The sequence below is a fragment of the Parasteatoda tepidariorum genome, chromosome X2 (assembly GCF_043381705.1).
Source record: "Parasteatoda tepidariorum isolate YZ-2023 chromosome X2, CAS_Ptep_4.0, whole genome shotgun sequence".
NCBI lineage: Eukaryota > Metazoa > Arthropoda > Arachnida > Araneae > Theridiidae > Parasteatoda > Parasteatoda tepidariorum.
The window spans coordinates 51348899-51365534 of NC_092215.1; the positions used below are offsets into that span (position 1 = coordinate 51348899).

The window sequence follows — 16636 nt, forward strand, 5'->3', positions numbered from 1 at the left end:
AGCATACTTGAAGAAAGAAGATTTATACCATTTTAATGTTTCTTGATCAATCAAATATTCAGTTAAAATGATTAACAGAAATAATGAAACTTAGAATATGATTTATTTTAAATTTTTATGACAGTTTCTTTATAATAAGCATAATTGGGAGATTTAAGGGAAATTTCACTTTGTTAAATTTCAATGTATTAATTTATATCTACGAAATATTCCTTCTCGCTCCCGTGATATTGACGGGCTGGAGTGTTAAGTAGTAATGCTCCAATAGGAATAAAACTATTTCATTTCTTTTGCCAGGAAAACATTTTATTTCTCATTTTACACACCATATAGCAGTACCAGGATATTTTTAAGGTAATTGTAAGTAGTTAGTTTATTTTAAACTAGGCACTAGCACTAATCAAATACGTGTATTTGGCAAAATAGACACTTTTATCACAGTTTTCTTGAAAATTAACCGATCGTTAAGGGGTTAAGATAAATTATAACAGATAGAAATCAAAGATAAACCATAATAATTAAAATATCTTATTATGGTTGTGGGTTTTGCACGGATCTACAATTGGATTTTAAAATAATCGTTCATTAGAAATAAGAGAAACTTTTGGAAACAATTTTCTTATTTAAACATTTCCAGAATCAAAATATTGAAGATTTTGAACACAGTTCTGAATACAGTACACAGAAAAAAATCCAGTTACATATCCAATTTATTTTATAAAATAGTTTCGCAGTAATTTGATGCTTTATATTTCTTTTACTTTTTCTGTCTGAATTTTTCATGCAGAGTTTTGCTCAGAAAGATACGGAATTCTAACAAATCCATATGGTTTAAAAAAAACTTACTTTTCTATCTTTTATTTTGTTGTTTTCGTCTTGTGGCTACGTAACACGAACTCTACATAAAATGTTGAAAAATGGATTGCAGAAACTGAAAAAGATAATACTTTTTTCTCGGAATAAAATTCCGAATATTTCGGCAGGCGGCATGGTTTGCATTTCACTCAAATATATTTCTAGAACCACATATGTATGGCGGAAACATATAAGGTTTCTTTATAGGTAAAAATGTCCCATATATTTGGATGCCGAAATGCATCACTTGGAAATAGTTTTCAGAGATTTGGTTTTTATCACTATATTCTACTTTTTCTTTTTTAAAAATAAGCATGATATCTATATAAATTTGTTTTCATTGCTCTTATTCATGCTACATAACATTTTATAGTTATTACAGTGTTTTAAAAATTGGAAATAGTGAAATAACAATCTGCTATAGCAATAAAGTATAGGTTTTTAACTTATAAGTTGAAAAACTAGAGAAATTATGTTTAAAAAATTTAAAATTAAGTTGTAATATCCGTTGGATACTTTTGCAAATTACAGCTTCAGAGAACCTTGAATCATATCATCGCACAGTGGGCCAGAAGACCATGATTTTTGGCCAAAAGTCAAAATTAAATTTTCAACTAAAATATGCGTAGACAGTTTCAATATCGCCCAAATTAAGTATTCATAATCATTTCAAACATTATAATTTACTTTTTGGACCGACGAGAGTAAAATGTAGTGAAAAATATGTTTAAAATAAATTCTTTCAATGTAACTTTTAAATTCATATTTCAGAAATATATATAGGAATTTCACCTTACTGTTACATTTTTATCACAGTATTTAAACTGAAATTATAGTACAATTTTTCAATTTGTTGGATTTGTTAATACTCTTGACAAACTTATAGTTTATATCTTATCATTTGACATTTTACAATATTTGACTCACTTTCGAAACTTATCTCCAAAAAGTTCCACGAGGTAATTAGCTAAACTTTTTTGTTGTTGTCTTCTTTGATGCTTCTTCTTTCGAAAAAACCTGCCCCATTTTGCCCATATTGCAAAGGTGGACTAAATATATCAAAAAACAAAAATTATGTGTTTTCTCATGTTTTCGCGTTATTTTGTAATTAATTAGCGTTATTTTGTGATATTACTTCGGAAATATAATTTGCTTTTCATTTTTAATATAAAATTACGAAAATTATTATATTTTCATTGCTATATTTAATTATTTAAGCGTACTATATTTTTTTTAAATTTCTGCTCGCCCTATTTCAGCAGCCATTTTGTTTTTTTTCCCTTGTATTTTTAGTGTATTTCAAAACTTCAACTATGAATTCAATTTACCTGCACATAAAAACCCCCAAATTTTGAAACAAATTTTATCGAAATATTAATTTTGGCCACAAAACCTTGAACGCTGGCTCACTGTGCATCGGGCTAATCTGCTTTAAATTGAATATGATGTCAAGGTTAACCGTATTATCGTGCAATTTGAAACCTCTTTAACTTGATTACATGATAATATTGTTTAAATTAAACGGAAATGTTATTCAAATTGAACGAAAATATTCTTTAAATTAAACGGATATATTGTTTAAATTGAAAGGAAATATTGTTTAAATTGAACGAATATATTGTCTAACTTGAACGGATACATTCTTTAAATTGAACGAAAGTATTGTTTAAATTGAACGGTAATATTGTTCAAATTAAACAGAATTATTGTTTAAATTGAATGGAAATGTTGTTTAAATTGAACGGAAATATCTTTTAAATTGCACGGAAATATTGTTAAAATTGTTCGGAAATATTAAAATTGAAAGGAAATATTATTCACATTGAACGGAAATATTTGTTTAAATTGTTGGAAAGATTGCTTAGATTGGACGGAAATATTGTTCAAATTAAACATAAATATTGTTTAAATTGAACTGAAATGTTGTTAAAATTGAATGGAAATATCTTTTAAATTGCACGGAAATATTGTTAAAATTGTTCGGAAATATTATCAAAATTGAAAGGAAATATTATTCACATTGAACGGAAATATTTGCTTAAACTGTCGGAAATATTGCTCAAATTAAACATAAATATTGTCTAAATTGAACGGAAATATTGTTTAAATTAAACATAAATATTGCTTAAATTGAACGGAAATATTGTTTAAATTAAACTGAAATATTGCTTAAATTGAACGGAAATATTGTTCAAATTGAATTGAAAAATATTTTTCAAGTTGAATGAAATGGAGAACAATTTAACACTATATAAGGATTACAGCTCATTACATGATATACTTCAAGATTTCTATAATATGGTTCGACACTGAACCAAATTTTTTGACCAGAAAAAAAAATAAAAAGAAAAAATCAGTGGTAGAAAGCGAACGAATATTGTACTTTACGCATAGCTTTCCCAGAAGATTTTCTTTTCATATTTAAAATGGTATCAAAACCCATGTTTTTACATTAAACTTTTTAAATTATAATAATAATTATAAATGAGTTTTACTACCAATATATATAAATAATTGCAACAAATATTAAAATGCATGTAACTCTTTACGAAAGCAAATTTCAACTTGATCAAAATAAATATAACTTTTTAAGTGAGATTGTTTTGTCGATAACTGTTTTACTACCATTTGGAAAATCTATTGTCGGAAAGAGTGAAAGATGCTTGCGTACAAGTTTAAATAAACATTTATGCATGTGGTGTTATTCTTATAGGACTCAAAACGTATCGTTATTATTACTTGGTTTTGAAGAATTCTTTTTCAACAGGATTATAATAGAAAATCGAGCCTTTAAAAAAATAGTCATCAAAAATTATAAGTAGGATTCATTGCATTTCTGTTATTAAAATAAATATCCAAATTGAACAGGAAAATTCTTTTTTACAGTAAACCTTTGAAATTTAAATAAAGCTTATGTTGAAAAAAAGTAGACTGATTACTTGAGTTTCATGGTTGAATAAATATGAATCTTTTGCTATTATTGAAATTATTTATTGATTAAAGTAAAATATAAATTTAATACGCAGTCATTTGTAAAATCTGAAATGATTGGAAAAATAGAAATTTTTTTGAAAAATAATATTCTTATGCTCATTAAAATTGTTATTTTTTTAACGCGAATCTTACATACAAATGAAATTTCTCATTTTAATTTGTCAACGTACGTAAAACGATAATTGTTTTTTTTTTTTTTTTTTTTTTTTTTTTTTTTTTTTNTTTTTAGTTTTTTTTTTTCGATTAGCGTGCCTGACTGCAAAGACATAGGCTGCGGGTTCGAATCCCGCTCTGGGCATGGATATGTTTCTCTCTCTCTTTGTGCTGTCCTCTGTTGTGTGTATGATGTGTGAATGTGGCCCACCCTATAAACGGGTTTGTGGCAGTGTGGCGTGGGCAATGTTGCTCGCCTCCGTGACTTTGGTTCACAGGTGCCCACTGGGTAACGCGAAATGAGCAACAATTCTGGCATAGTATAGGTAAAAGATTGAAAATTCAGTGCCTGCCATTGAAAAAAAAATATTTATAAAAAAACCTGTCAACTGGAGTGCCAGTATGAAACTGTTTATTTCCAGAAAACACTGTTATTTAAAAACGGATGCCAGTTTTTTTAGCAAATAAGTACTGTTATATTTGCAAACAACTCTGTTTATTTAGCAAAACAGCTCTATTATTTTACCCAAAACTCTTATTTTAACATAAAACTCTAGTATTTTAATAAAAGAACTATACAAAATAATTATGTCAGAATTGTGGTAGGATCGAGCAGAGACCAGAAATAGCATGACCAGTCAACGCCGCTATTCGAACCCGGGTCACCTTATTGAGAGGCGAGCTCTCTGTCCCCTGAGTCAAGGTAGTTCTAGAGCTTGGTTATTTTATTTTATTTTATAACCATCATTGAGCAGCCAACTCAATTTTTGGGCTTATGACTACTAATGTTCAACTCTGTAGCCTTGTAATTTTGAACTCAATCCAGAAGACAAAGGAACTTCCGGATCAGGTATTGGGAGAAATTTGCCTTCTTTGAGGAGGACTTTTGGATGGAACTAACCAGCATTTGTGTTACATGGAGAGGAAGACTACGAAAACCTCCCACGGTTTATCAGACGGCAAAAGGGACTCTAACCCATCATCCGTTTCCCACTGACATATTTCGCATTAGCACTGCGGTCTGTGCAAGCCAGATGCTGATTCCTATCAACCAGCCATCCCTGGGATTCGAACCCGGTTCACTTAATTGGAAGGTGAACGAACCCCAGAGGCTCAGGGGATAGTGTTTTTGGTTATTAATAAAATTCTTATGCTGTTTTATTTTAAGTCTTACTTATTGAAATTATATTAAATGTAAAAACAATTAAAACTAGATTGTCAGACCATTAAAAAATGTCTAAGCTTACTGAAAAACTATATCTAAGGACAGATAATAATCAGCTCGCAATTTTATTCCTACGATGTTCGAAACCATAAAAGAATTTCTAAAAAGTAAGAGCAAGTATAGAAAATAATCGTAAAATGATTTGAAAAAAGATAAAGTTATTAGATTGTTAAAAAATTTCTTCAGCACCCTTGCAACATTCCTTGCTGAAAGATCACATTTATAGTAATAACGTATCAAACCCGAAGTTCAGTTTTATCCAAAGCCATTTAGAGTCTATTGATAAAAGTTTAAACCAAGAACAACAAAGAAGAACAAAACAAAATGAAAATTCATAAAAGTTTTTCATAAAAGTTGTTAAAGAAAATTCGTAAGAATTTTTGCAAGTGTTGCAGAAATTTTTAACTACCTAATATCGTACTTTAAGCACAACTGAATGGCAAAAATTGAATTTCAAACAACACTTTTAATCCACTTGTGATTAGGATGAAAAACAGAAAAAAATTTGTGAGAAAAACTTACAACAGTCAAATATACGAGAAAGTCTGTGAAAAAATGGGTAATATTGTTCGGGTAAGTATTAAAAAAGAATCTGTATTTATCTTTAAATATTTTTTTGCTGTAAAAATGTTTTTGTTTTTTATAGAATTTACAGTTGCATTTTACAGAACATGCTTCTAGGATCTTCTCATATTTTAATATTGTCTTTGTTTTTTACTCTTAATTATTTTTAAATCCTACTAGATGTTTTTGTTTACTTAAAAAGGATTGAAAAAGTATTTTTAACAATGGAATTATACCATATGTGTTTAGACAAAGTAATTAAGAAAACTATTTTAATTGTAATCCGTTATCAATTTACATAAATTAGTATTAATAATATGAAATTCTTAGACTAATAGTGAACCATTGCCGCAACAGGTTGTCAAAGGGTCATGGAGGTTATCCACTATTTCACAACCAGCGGCATGATAGTGGTAATGTGGTCAGAACTACGCTCAATCCACCTATACTTATCGGACGAGCTGGTAACTCTTGATCTGAAGATAGTGGGTTTCAAGTTGCCACTGGGGATCGAACCCCAGTTCTTCGCACTGAGCTCTCGAAACTCAAAACTAATGGAAACAAGCGCGATAAATTATTTTGAAAATATATTTTTTTTTACCTTTTCAAATCCAGAGCAAAATATTCAAATTTATTTTATTAGCAGACAAAATATTTTACTGCATAATAGGTTGTATAAAAAGGGTTTATGTTACATATTTGTGAAATCTTGAGCCTAGCGTTGAGATGTACATCCAAGGAAGTATATTTTTGATAGCCGATATACAAGTAGTAAGTTCCACAATATTTGTTAAAATTTTTTTTAAATACAGTTCAAAATTTATGGTAACGAACAAAAATAAGCTTGTGCTATTAATTTCAAGATTTATTCAATAAATCCTGAAAACACGTGAATGACATATTCATTTTATAAGAAGACATTTAACCTCCACCTGATGTAATGCAGTTGTGTACACAGCTGTAAAAGATTCAGTAAAAAAACTTTTTAAGTCATCCTGCGGAATGTTCTTCAATTCCAGCAATCTTAATGACTTCGATATCTATATACCTTTAGCGAATTGTTTAGTTTTTTTAAGCGATAAGTCTACAAAAGATTTGACTATAGATTATGGTAAATGAATCATCTCTTCAACCTCCGAAACAAAAGAAATTGATACAGGTACAGCAGTAAAGGATGCCGAAGTCATTTAAATACATCAATGTCGGAATTAAAGGACATTTCGAGCAGGGACATTAAAAGTTGACGCTGAAACTTTCACATCCAGGTACAGAAGTACAGTACACGAAAAGTAAATTGCTACCTTAAATAACTTTTGATATAATCTCACGAGTTAGGATTCAATTTTAATCTGATGATATTTTAAGTAAAATTGCATGGATTTATCTTTGGATAAACGATAGGTTTATAGGTGTGTGCAATCCATTTCCAATTCACTTTAAAAGTTCTCGGCTCCACAGTAGACTGATTGTAAAGACACGGTTCCCAGTAGAACACTGAAGTCAAGCATCACTGGCTGCTGTCAGTAAGCTGGTGGGCGACCACTTTGATCAGCCTGCGTAGTGGCCGAGAGTGAGAGGTATCGATCCTCGTTAAACTATTCCACCGTAAAGTGCTCGACTTCACGCGCAGGTAGTCTGGCTACCAAAGTGGATGAGCCATTCCCTCTGCTGAGGATCAAAATTGTGATGGCATGTCTTCGGATCTTCCTCGGGGATGTTTCCCCAGACGATCGCCAATAGCCCATTATTTAGCTCTAGTGAAATGTAAATAAATAGATATTCAAATTTCATTAAACTTTCTTTATTTTTGACGAAACAGTTTCCTGGTATTTACTCCGACCAAGCATTTCATTAGTGTGACGAAATAACTGTCGTCACTTCTTCCAGGAAACAAATTTCGTCAAAATTAAAGAAAAAAGATTGTATCTAATACTTACTATATCGCGGTTAACATAGAGGTAGATGATTGTCAGCCGAACAGCACAAGAAAGCCAAATTGAGCAGAGAGATAAATTAAACCCGTGCCAGAAGCGGAATTCGAACCCGTGATCCTTCTGATACGTGGCCAACTCCTTGACCAACATACAGCCCCATTCGGTTTGGTCCGTTGCTTTATTTTCTATCGTCTAGTCTTTACTCTAGATTCGTCATTCAAGTTAACAATCTCACATAATGTTTCGTGTCGAGGAAACATTTTCGTCATCAAATTTAGAGTTCACGTGTCGTCACAAATTCCGTGAATTTGTGTCGAAATGATTCTCAAAATTAACGAAATACAGCTCCAGAAGTACTGAATCATCAAAAGGGTGAATTTTGTTTCTGAGAGTGCGAGTTTTCCTTAAGGCAACTGTTACTGACTAATAGTGTTCAGAGCCCTAATGCACCTATATTCAAGCAATGCTACTAATGGCACTTTCTAATGCACTATTTCCCCAAACTTGTCCAGATACTTAATGGAAGTCACTTAAAATACCTTTTTCGGGTTTGAAGGGATTCTTTCTCCCTATCTTAGCCTTACATGAATATGTTGTCTGAAAGTTTGTTACATTTTCTTATTAGTTTTGGGCTCATTTTTTAATAAACAAAAGTTTTCTCAGAAACTGTCGTTTAGAATTTGCTTGGTTGGTTTAATTGCTTGATACTTAATTTGCTCAATTGATGTAATGAAAATAAAAAAAATTCCAACAGAAAATGGAGTTTGTTTATTTATGAAAACAAGAAATGCTAGTACAATTGAATAGGGAAAACAAGTAAAAATTGATAAAATGATGTATCGTAAAGTTTTTTGTGATTCCCATTTCTGTAGTTATCGGTTATTTTGGCGATTTTTATTTCAAAGTTGAAAATTTCATCACAATTATATATATTTAGATTAATTTAATGCGATTTTTTGATTTAAAAGATGTTATTAATGTAATGGTGATATTTTTAAAAACTCTTCTTTTAATGATATATGTTCCAAAAATGTCCAATCGAATTTATTTTCCTTTAAAAGACTCAAAGTCATATATTTATTTCAAGAAGTTTGTGTACCGAGTCAAAATTTAAAAAAAAAATCTTTAAAATTGTTTTACCTGCATGAAGGGACCCCTTATATTGATAAACTTCTGAAGAACATTATAGTTATTATTCATTGAAAAGATATAAAATGAAAGAATATTCTGAATCTTTAAATAAATAACTGTTCGTAAAATTATAATTTATAATCAAAAGTAGCACACTATATTAACGTAATAGTGTAAAATATTAGCCTAATCCTAAAACAAATAAATGAATAAATAAGTAGAATATTATCAAAATATAATAAAATAACAAATGAAATAAACAAATAAAAAAAAAAATAATAAATTGACTGAAATAAAAAAATAATATAAAAATGACGAAAACTAAATTAAATAAAAAAATAAATAAAATAAAAGCAAAATAAAAATAAAAGAATAAATAAAATGAGTAAATATATAACGTTATAGTCTTTTTCACTTCATTTAAAACATTCTGCGCACTAGTAAGATTTTGCCTTGATTTCTCGCATAACTTAGATTGCATTATAATAGATCATGTTTTGGAGTATATTATGACTTATTAACTTATATCCGTATTCATGAATCTATGTAATAATTCGCTGCAAACATGCCTAGTCACGTTATGGTGTGGTTAAATGGAGAAGAATCAATCATTCATCATGTAGTTCACAAGCAAGACACATTTGATACATTTTTATATTACCCTCTAGAACTTTATCTCATAAACATATTTATCTCATTAATATGCTGAACTGAACCAAAGACAATTCATTTTCGAACTATTTGCTTTCATTAATGAAAGCGCAACAGTGATTGTTTACGAAACAGAATTGTTTTTTAAAGTAAATGCATTGCATTATGAATTAAAACATATTTAAATAGTATATATTTTCTTAACTTCTATATTTAAACTAAGTAATATAATAAGTTTTCGGAGGTATGACTAACGGTTGGTCGATGGTGTAAAGTTTCTGAAATGATTTGTTAACATCATGTTCATTAAATTTTTCAGTTTTCGTCAAGCTTATTTAAAACTTTAACAGCGTGTGGAATAGATTGAGTCTAAAATAGGATTCTTAATAGGGCGAATGGGGCAGAAAAGAGATACTCTATAGAACTAATATGAAACTCTCACAATTATTGAATCAACGTGATGCACTCAACATAATACATTTAATGCAAACTCTCAAAACAATAAAGCTAATATACGATACTCAATATAAGCCTAATATGTTATTTTTTCTTATATTCGACGCATAAAACCGAATAATGCGTAATCATCAAAATAATAAGGCTAATATGAAGACCTTTTGAGATTGGCTTTGCGAATGTAAATAAAGTCCTTAATATTAGATAAATAATGTATGGTTGGTCATTATTTTGTAAGAAATAGGACACATATCATGAACTTAAGGAAAATGTAAAAGAAACCATTTGAAAATTATATACCTTTATTCCTTTACCAAGTAAAATTTTTCTTTAGCAATTTAATGACGTAATAATTTAAGTAAATGATTTTAATAGGGTTTAATTTATTATATATAAAAGAGTTGTTTAAGCATTTAATATGTTTAATATAAGTTATAACTTGTATTATTAAATTCAAGGAGTAAATGAGGGACGTGTTTTTAGTTGTTTTGCTGCTTTATTTCTAGGGCACTCATTATTTTTAATTCAAAGACAAATAGGGAATAAAATGGATTAATAATAGTTTTTATTTTGTTCCAAATTCAAAAGTTAGAATAATAGTTTTCATATTAGTCCTCGGACGACGATATCAGTTGTCAAATCAATCAAACAATGTAGAGATTAGCATCTGACTAAATTGTTTATTACTGAATGAAATATTTTTTTATTTAATAGTATTAGAATTTATTATTAGAAAAGTTTGTTTTGTATATATACAACAAGTCAACCAAGTGCTTTAACACAGGGAATTAAGAAAAGAAAAAAATAAGTAGAGTTATCCTTTTGAAACAGAATTTTTATTAAACATATTTTTTATAGTTTTTTCATTGTATTGTATTTATATAGATCAACATAAGTGAGAAATGTTATATTTAGCATTTTAATAGTTTATGGTTATAAAATACAGCATGAAACTCCCGTGTCTTTGTCTGCGTTATCTTTCAAACATGGCTCACTTCCAAGTAATATTTTTTTTAAATTTGCACTCATTTGCAGTTATTTAGATCTAAGAGAATAGTTATTTATCGCTGACATTTTTTAAATTTAAGAAATCAATTATAAAAATCTTTAAATATGAGTAAATCTTTAAATATGAATGAGAAAATTTAAGCAATCATTTTTGCATTTTGTATTTCAGTACAAATATAATTCCGATAATCTGACAGAAATTTCAGTAAGTATTAGACTGTTTGTTATAATAAGAAATATAAAAATTAATTTTTCCTTTTAATTAGAGCGTTAGAAAAAAATATATATAAAAAGGAAATTGGTGTCCCATTTCCGTCAAATGGTTAATCGAGTCATCTAGTGAAGTAATCATATTGATTAGCTATACTTTGGCTTAAATTCCAAATTAATTATTATTAGTAAAAAATGAATTAAATACGGAATGAAAGTTTTTCTTTAAAAAATAGATAAATTTACACTCACTGATGCTTAAGTTCAGTCAGTGTAAATCTAATTAATTTAATAGTTATTTTCAAGATTATTTTGTATGATAATAGTAAATATTTTTATACCAACTAGAAAATTACTAAAAAAATGCTACTTGAAAATTGTTTTGTTTCATTTGAGAAGGATGAAATATCTTTTGATTGATTTCCAACAACAACGGCTACAGTGTTCTTCCGAGTAAACAAATTTAAGCATCCAGCTGTATTTTGTAAAAATGTATATTTGATTGAAACCCAATAAATATTAAATAAACAGTCGTTTCTAATACAATTACAGCTTTTAAGTATATATAAAGTTGGTTGAAAAGAAAAAAAAATTACAAGACTCATTATTCAAAACAATCTGTTTTATTTGCTTATTTTTTGTAAAATAAAATCTTATCTGCTAGTTGTGGTTTTCATATTTAAAGCTGCGTCTATCGTGTTTCTTCGATGTAGTAATATCTATTAATGAGCCATACATCAAACCAAACAATCTTAAACCATTAGTAAACCATTTCAATAACAGCTCGTTGTGGGCCAGTAGGAATCACAGAAGTTAAGGCTCCACATATTGTTAACAACGGTATGATGGTTACAATGGGGTCTGTATTGCGCACAATCCCGCCTTTACTGCCGACAAGCTGATTCAGATCTATCTGATGCTGGTTAAGCTTCGAGCCGCCACTGAGGATCATACCTTAGTCCTTCACAGACAGCTCAGTGTCCTTAACTACTGAACCTTTACGTTTGTAACCGTAGTGGTGACTATTCACCAAAAATTTTAATAGTTTCTAAAAAAAAAATGGCTCAAGAAAAATGATGTTTATTTTTTTGCCTCAGATCTTAGTCCTGTTTCTATGCATGAGAACCATGACGGCTCAGGGTATAGAACGTCCGCCTTCCAATGAGGTGAAAAGGGTTCGAATCCCAGCCGTAGCTGGTCGATACGAATTCCGCATTCGGCTCTCACCGACAACAGTGCTGATGTAAAATATACTTAGTTGTAGATGGATCATTGGTTGGAGTTCCCTTGCCGCCAGGCTAATTGTGGGAGGTTTTCTTGATTTTCCTGCCCATGTAACGCAAATGCTGGTTAGCTACATCAAAAAATCCTTCATGGAGGCAAATTTCGTCCAATACTTGATCCACGAGTTATCTTGTATTCTGAATTAGGTTCAAAGTTACAAGGCTACGGCGTTGATCATTAGTAGCAGTAAACCCAAGAGTCAGCTGTTCAACTACGGTATTAAAATATAAAATAAAATGTATGCATAGGAGGGGAGAAGGATGGTTGAAACTCCTCATATATTGAAGGAATGGGGAAAATATTTTGGTGTCAATGTTTTGATTCGAACCTCGTTCGGTCGGTCATTAGATTGACGACTTATTTTTCGCATACCGCATATATATACTAAATATTACGTTCACCGCATATATATATACACCCTTGTGCAAATTAATTGAAAGAAACTTTTTTTTTCGTGTTTTTTAAAGAAGATGTTTCGGACTAATATGAAACTNNNNAGCCATATATATATATATATATATATACTCAAGATTACACGTATGGTGGGAGACCGCAAACTGTCTCCGTGGTGGAACATTACACAAATAAGCAAATTTGGTCATACGGTTATCTAGATGGGTGATCGCAAGATGTTTACCTCTCCAGTTAACGTTTATATGGAATAGTTTCGCTCTACAGATTCCACGTAGAAGAAAATTAGACCTGATAATTTATTCAGATTCAGTTTGTTGCTTATATCATGCTGAAGGTACACTAATGGGCTATTGATAATGGCCAGATATATAAAGGGGACATCGGTGTCAAATCTTTGTCAAAAGGTTAAACCAAAGCATGGAATGAGTAATTCTAAGAAAATTCATGCCTTTCCTAACATTTGATTTTCCATTCCTAATATAAAAATATCGTATAATATTACATAAGAAATATAACATAGTATTGTGGGATCACAAATTCATCTCCGTCATATTAAAAATAAGATGTGTTTACTTTAAAACTTATAATTGCATGAAATGGGTAATTTCATTGAAACCCATGCCTATTCATGAAATTTTATTTTCTATATCTGATATAAAATATAAACTTATAGTATAGTAAGTATAATATAATTCTGGAAGTGTTACTACTTCCGAAGTAGGACATTTCGGTTTCGTCGTTTTGGTTCCATCATTTTGGTCTCGTTAACGTTACTTTTTTAGCCATTTTTGTTTTTTTTCTTTCAGATATTGAAATTTAAAAAGAATTACCAAATGAGCAAAAAATTTTAAGGGAAATTGTAATGATTTTTATTTCGATTTTCTTGAATTTCGCCTGCAAACTTTTTATACAAACTTTTTTGCTATAGCCATTACTTTTCAACGAAGAAATTAATTAAAAAAAACACCAGATTTGCACTTGTGGAAGTATTAAGTACTCCAGTCCCTATTTAATTGTTTATTTGATTACAAAACTTTACAATCATAATTCATTAATACATAATAATTAATAAAATTACATAAATAATGGAAATATATTTTCAGAATTCATATGTTTAGAGGGGGGGGGGTTGTCCTCAACAACCCTCCACAGTTGAACCATTGATAGAATGGATGGGAAAAAAAGGAGTTAAAAACAAAACTCAGATTTCTCAATCCCATGGTTTAAGTTTTAAATACTTAATAACCATTCAAAACCCCCGGTTTTCTATCACTAGCAATAATAAATAAATAAAAAATTTAGAAAACTAAAAAAACGTATTTAAGGACGATTAGAATATAATCGCTGTAATAAAAAAATTAGGAAATGGGATGGAACGCCCATAAATAACTGAACTCCATAAAATAAAAATATTTCCCTAAATAAATGATCCCTGAAAGTTTTGCCGAGAATTAATTATAGAATCACACGAAAAAATTTAATGGAAGTATAAGTTAAAAAAATAACTGTAAAGAAATTTTGGCGATATATTGTCTATTTTTTACAAGTGTTCTTAAAAATAAGTTTTTATAAAAAAATTATTCTAGCAAGCAAAGTTTGAATGAACCCGCTGATTTTGTCTGACAACCACTTCGCCTTTTTGCTCTAAGCTTTTGCTTAATTTATACAAAAATGTATATAAATAAAGTAATAGAATATAAATACTAGTTTTAAAGCTGTGCACGTTAAAAAATATCATTATTACATACATAAATCAATTTGACTAATTTGTAAACAATTATTAAAATACTTCTGTTCAAAAAATGCGCCCTAAAAACAGTTTAACTACACTGTTATTTTAAACCACATTGTCTAAATTTTTTTTTAATTGTTCATCATGGATTTATCAATCTATCAACTATCAACCTGATTTATCATGCTATCAACTTTACCAACCTGATGGTTTTATCAAACTGATTCTGTAATTTATATAGAAAAATGAATATAAATTAAGTAAAAGAATATAAAAACTAGTTTCGAAGCTGTGTGCGAAAAAAATACTACTTAAATGAAACAATTCGACTAATTTGAAAACATTTATAAAAATACTTCTGTTCAAAACATTTTCACTAAAAACTGTCATTTCAAAGTACACTGTCTAAAATACGTTTCGGTTGTTCATCACAAATTTAGAGCAAAAACCAAACAACCAATTTTACCCACCTGATGGTAAAATTGGTAGCTTCGACCTGATTCTGTAATAAATATAAAAAATGAATATAAATAAACTAAAAGAACATCAAAACTAGTTTTGAAACTTTGTATGCCGAAAGATCTTTATTACATACATAAAATAATTTGTCTCTTTCGTAATCATTTAAAAAATATACTTTTTTTCCAAAAATTTACCCTAAAAAATGTCATTTTAAACTACACTGTCTAAATTTTCACACGTATTTAGTTTTAAAACGAAGCAACCAGTTCTACCAACCTGATAATGACGCATTACATTAATTACTACCCTTGAAAAAGTAAGAAAATTTTATAACACTTACCTTATCAACATATCTGGCCAAAAAAAAAGCAACAGATAGAAGAAAAGTTATGTACAATCCTTCGAAATGGAGTTTTTACGTGATTGTGTTTAGAGAATCGCTTTCAAATGCCCCTGCTATTTCATTCGTGATTTAACGCTCACCTGTTTCGTGAGCACACGATCTGCTGACGCTGAAGGCAGCTGAATACTCAGTGCCGAGATATTTACAAAATTATTTCGAAAGAAGAATCGAAAAATTAAAGGAAAGCGTTTAATGTTTACATTTTTGTAGGAGTATAATGAGCGTTGTTTTTATGAGGAATAGAGCGCTCGAGTTTAACTTTGGAGTAGGTAGGTTTTGCTGCTTCAGTGAGATTTTAGTGCGCAATGGTAGAAAGTATTGTTTCTCTATTGTTTTGATCCAAAAAGACAAACGCTCTTAAAAGTTTGAAAAGATGAAAATATGCAATAAATTCTTTTAGGAGTCTATCGATAATATTGGTTTTGTTATATCAAAGTATTACTGTTGTGAGAATTTATATCGTTATAAAAACAGTGATGTATTACGGGGACCGGAAAGTTATGTCGTTTCGGAGCATTAAGTATTTGTTAGTCTTAAAAACCAATTCATTTATTTTCGATCCATTTAGAGTTATTTTCGATCCGACATTGAAAGGTTGTTGCTAACGAGGGTGAATACATTGTTGCTTACAAATGAAATCTTGATAGCAAATATCAGATGCACCAAAACGACATTACTTTCCGGTCCCCCTAATATTTTCCATTTAATGTAATTTCATCATATAAAAATGTTTTCAAATTATTTTTGATGCAATATTTTTCAAAATATATTGTTGGAAATAGTTGGAAATAGAAGCAAATTGTTGGAAATAGAATTAACAAAAGCTCATGGTATTAACCCTTTGACGCAGATGAGACATTGGTGTTCCTTTTTTATATATTTTTTTCTGGCACTCTAATTACTAGAAATAACATATTTCGATAATTTTCAAATATAAAAGAAATCTAATAATTGCGAAAAAAATCTGAAAGATTTTTGAAATTATATTTGTACTAAAATATAAAACCTAAAAACAAGTAGTTTAAAAAAAATTCATTTATTTTCAAAAATTTATCAATAGCTAATTTTGTAAATTAAACAAATTTCAACGATGAATAACTGTTTCTCTTAGATCTAAACAATAACAGATAAATGTAAATTAAGAAAATTTTTTTATGGAA

General features: G+C 29.2%; 1 protein-coding gene across 1 annotated transcript in view; it reads right to left on the reverse strand.

The window, feature by feature from the left end:
* LOC107452609 (synaptotagmin-C) overlaps nucleotides 1–15603 on the reverse strand; it is a gene marked incomplete in the record, with an annotated part of 69067 nt that extends 53464 nt beyond the window's left edge. Inside the window, 1 exon segment of the mRNA XM_016069137.3 lies at nucleotides 15414–15603.
* Nucleotides 15604–16636: the final 1033 nt, after the last annotated feature.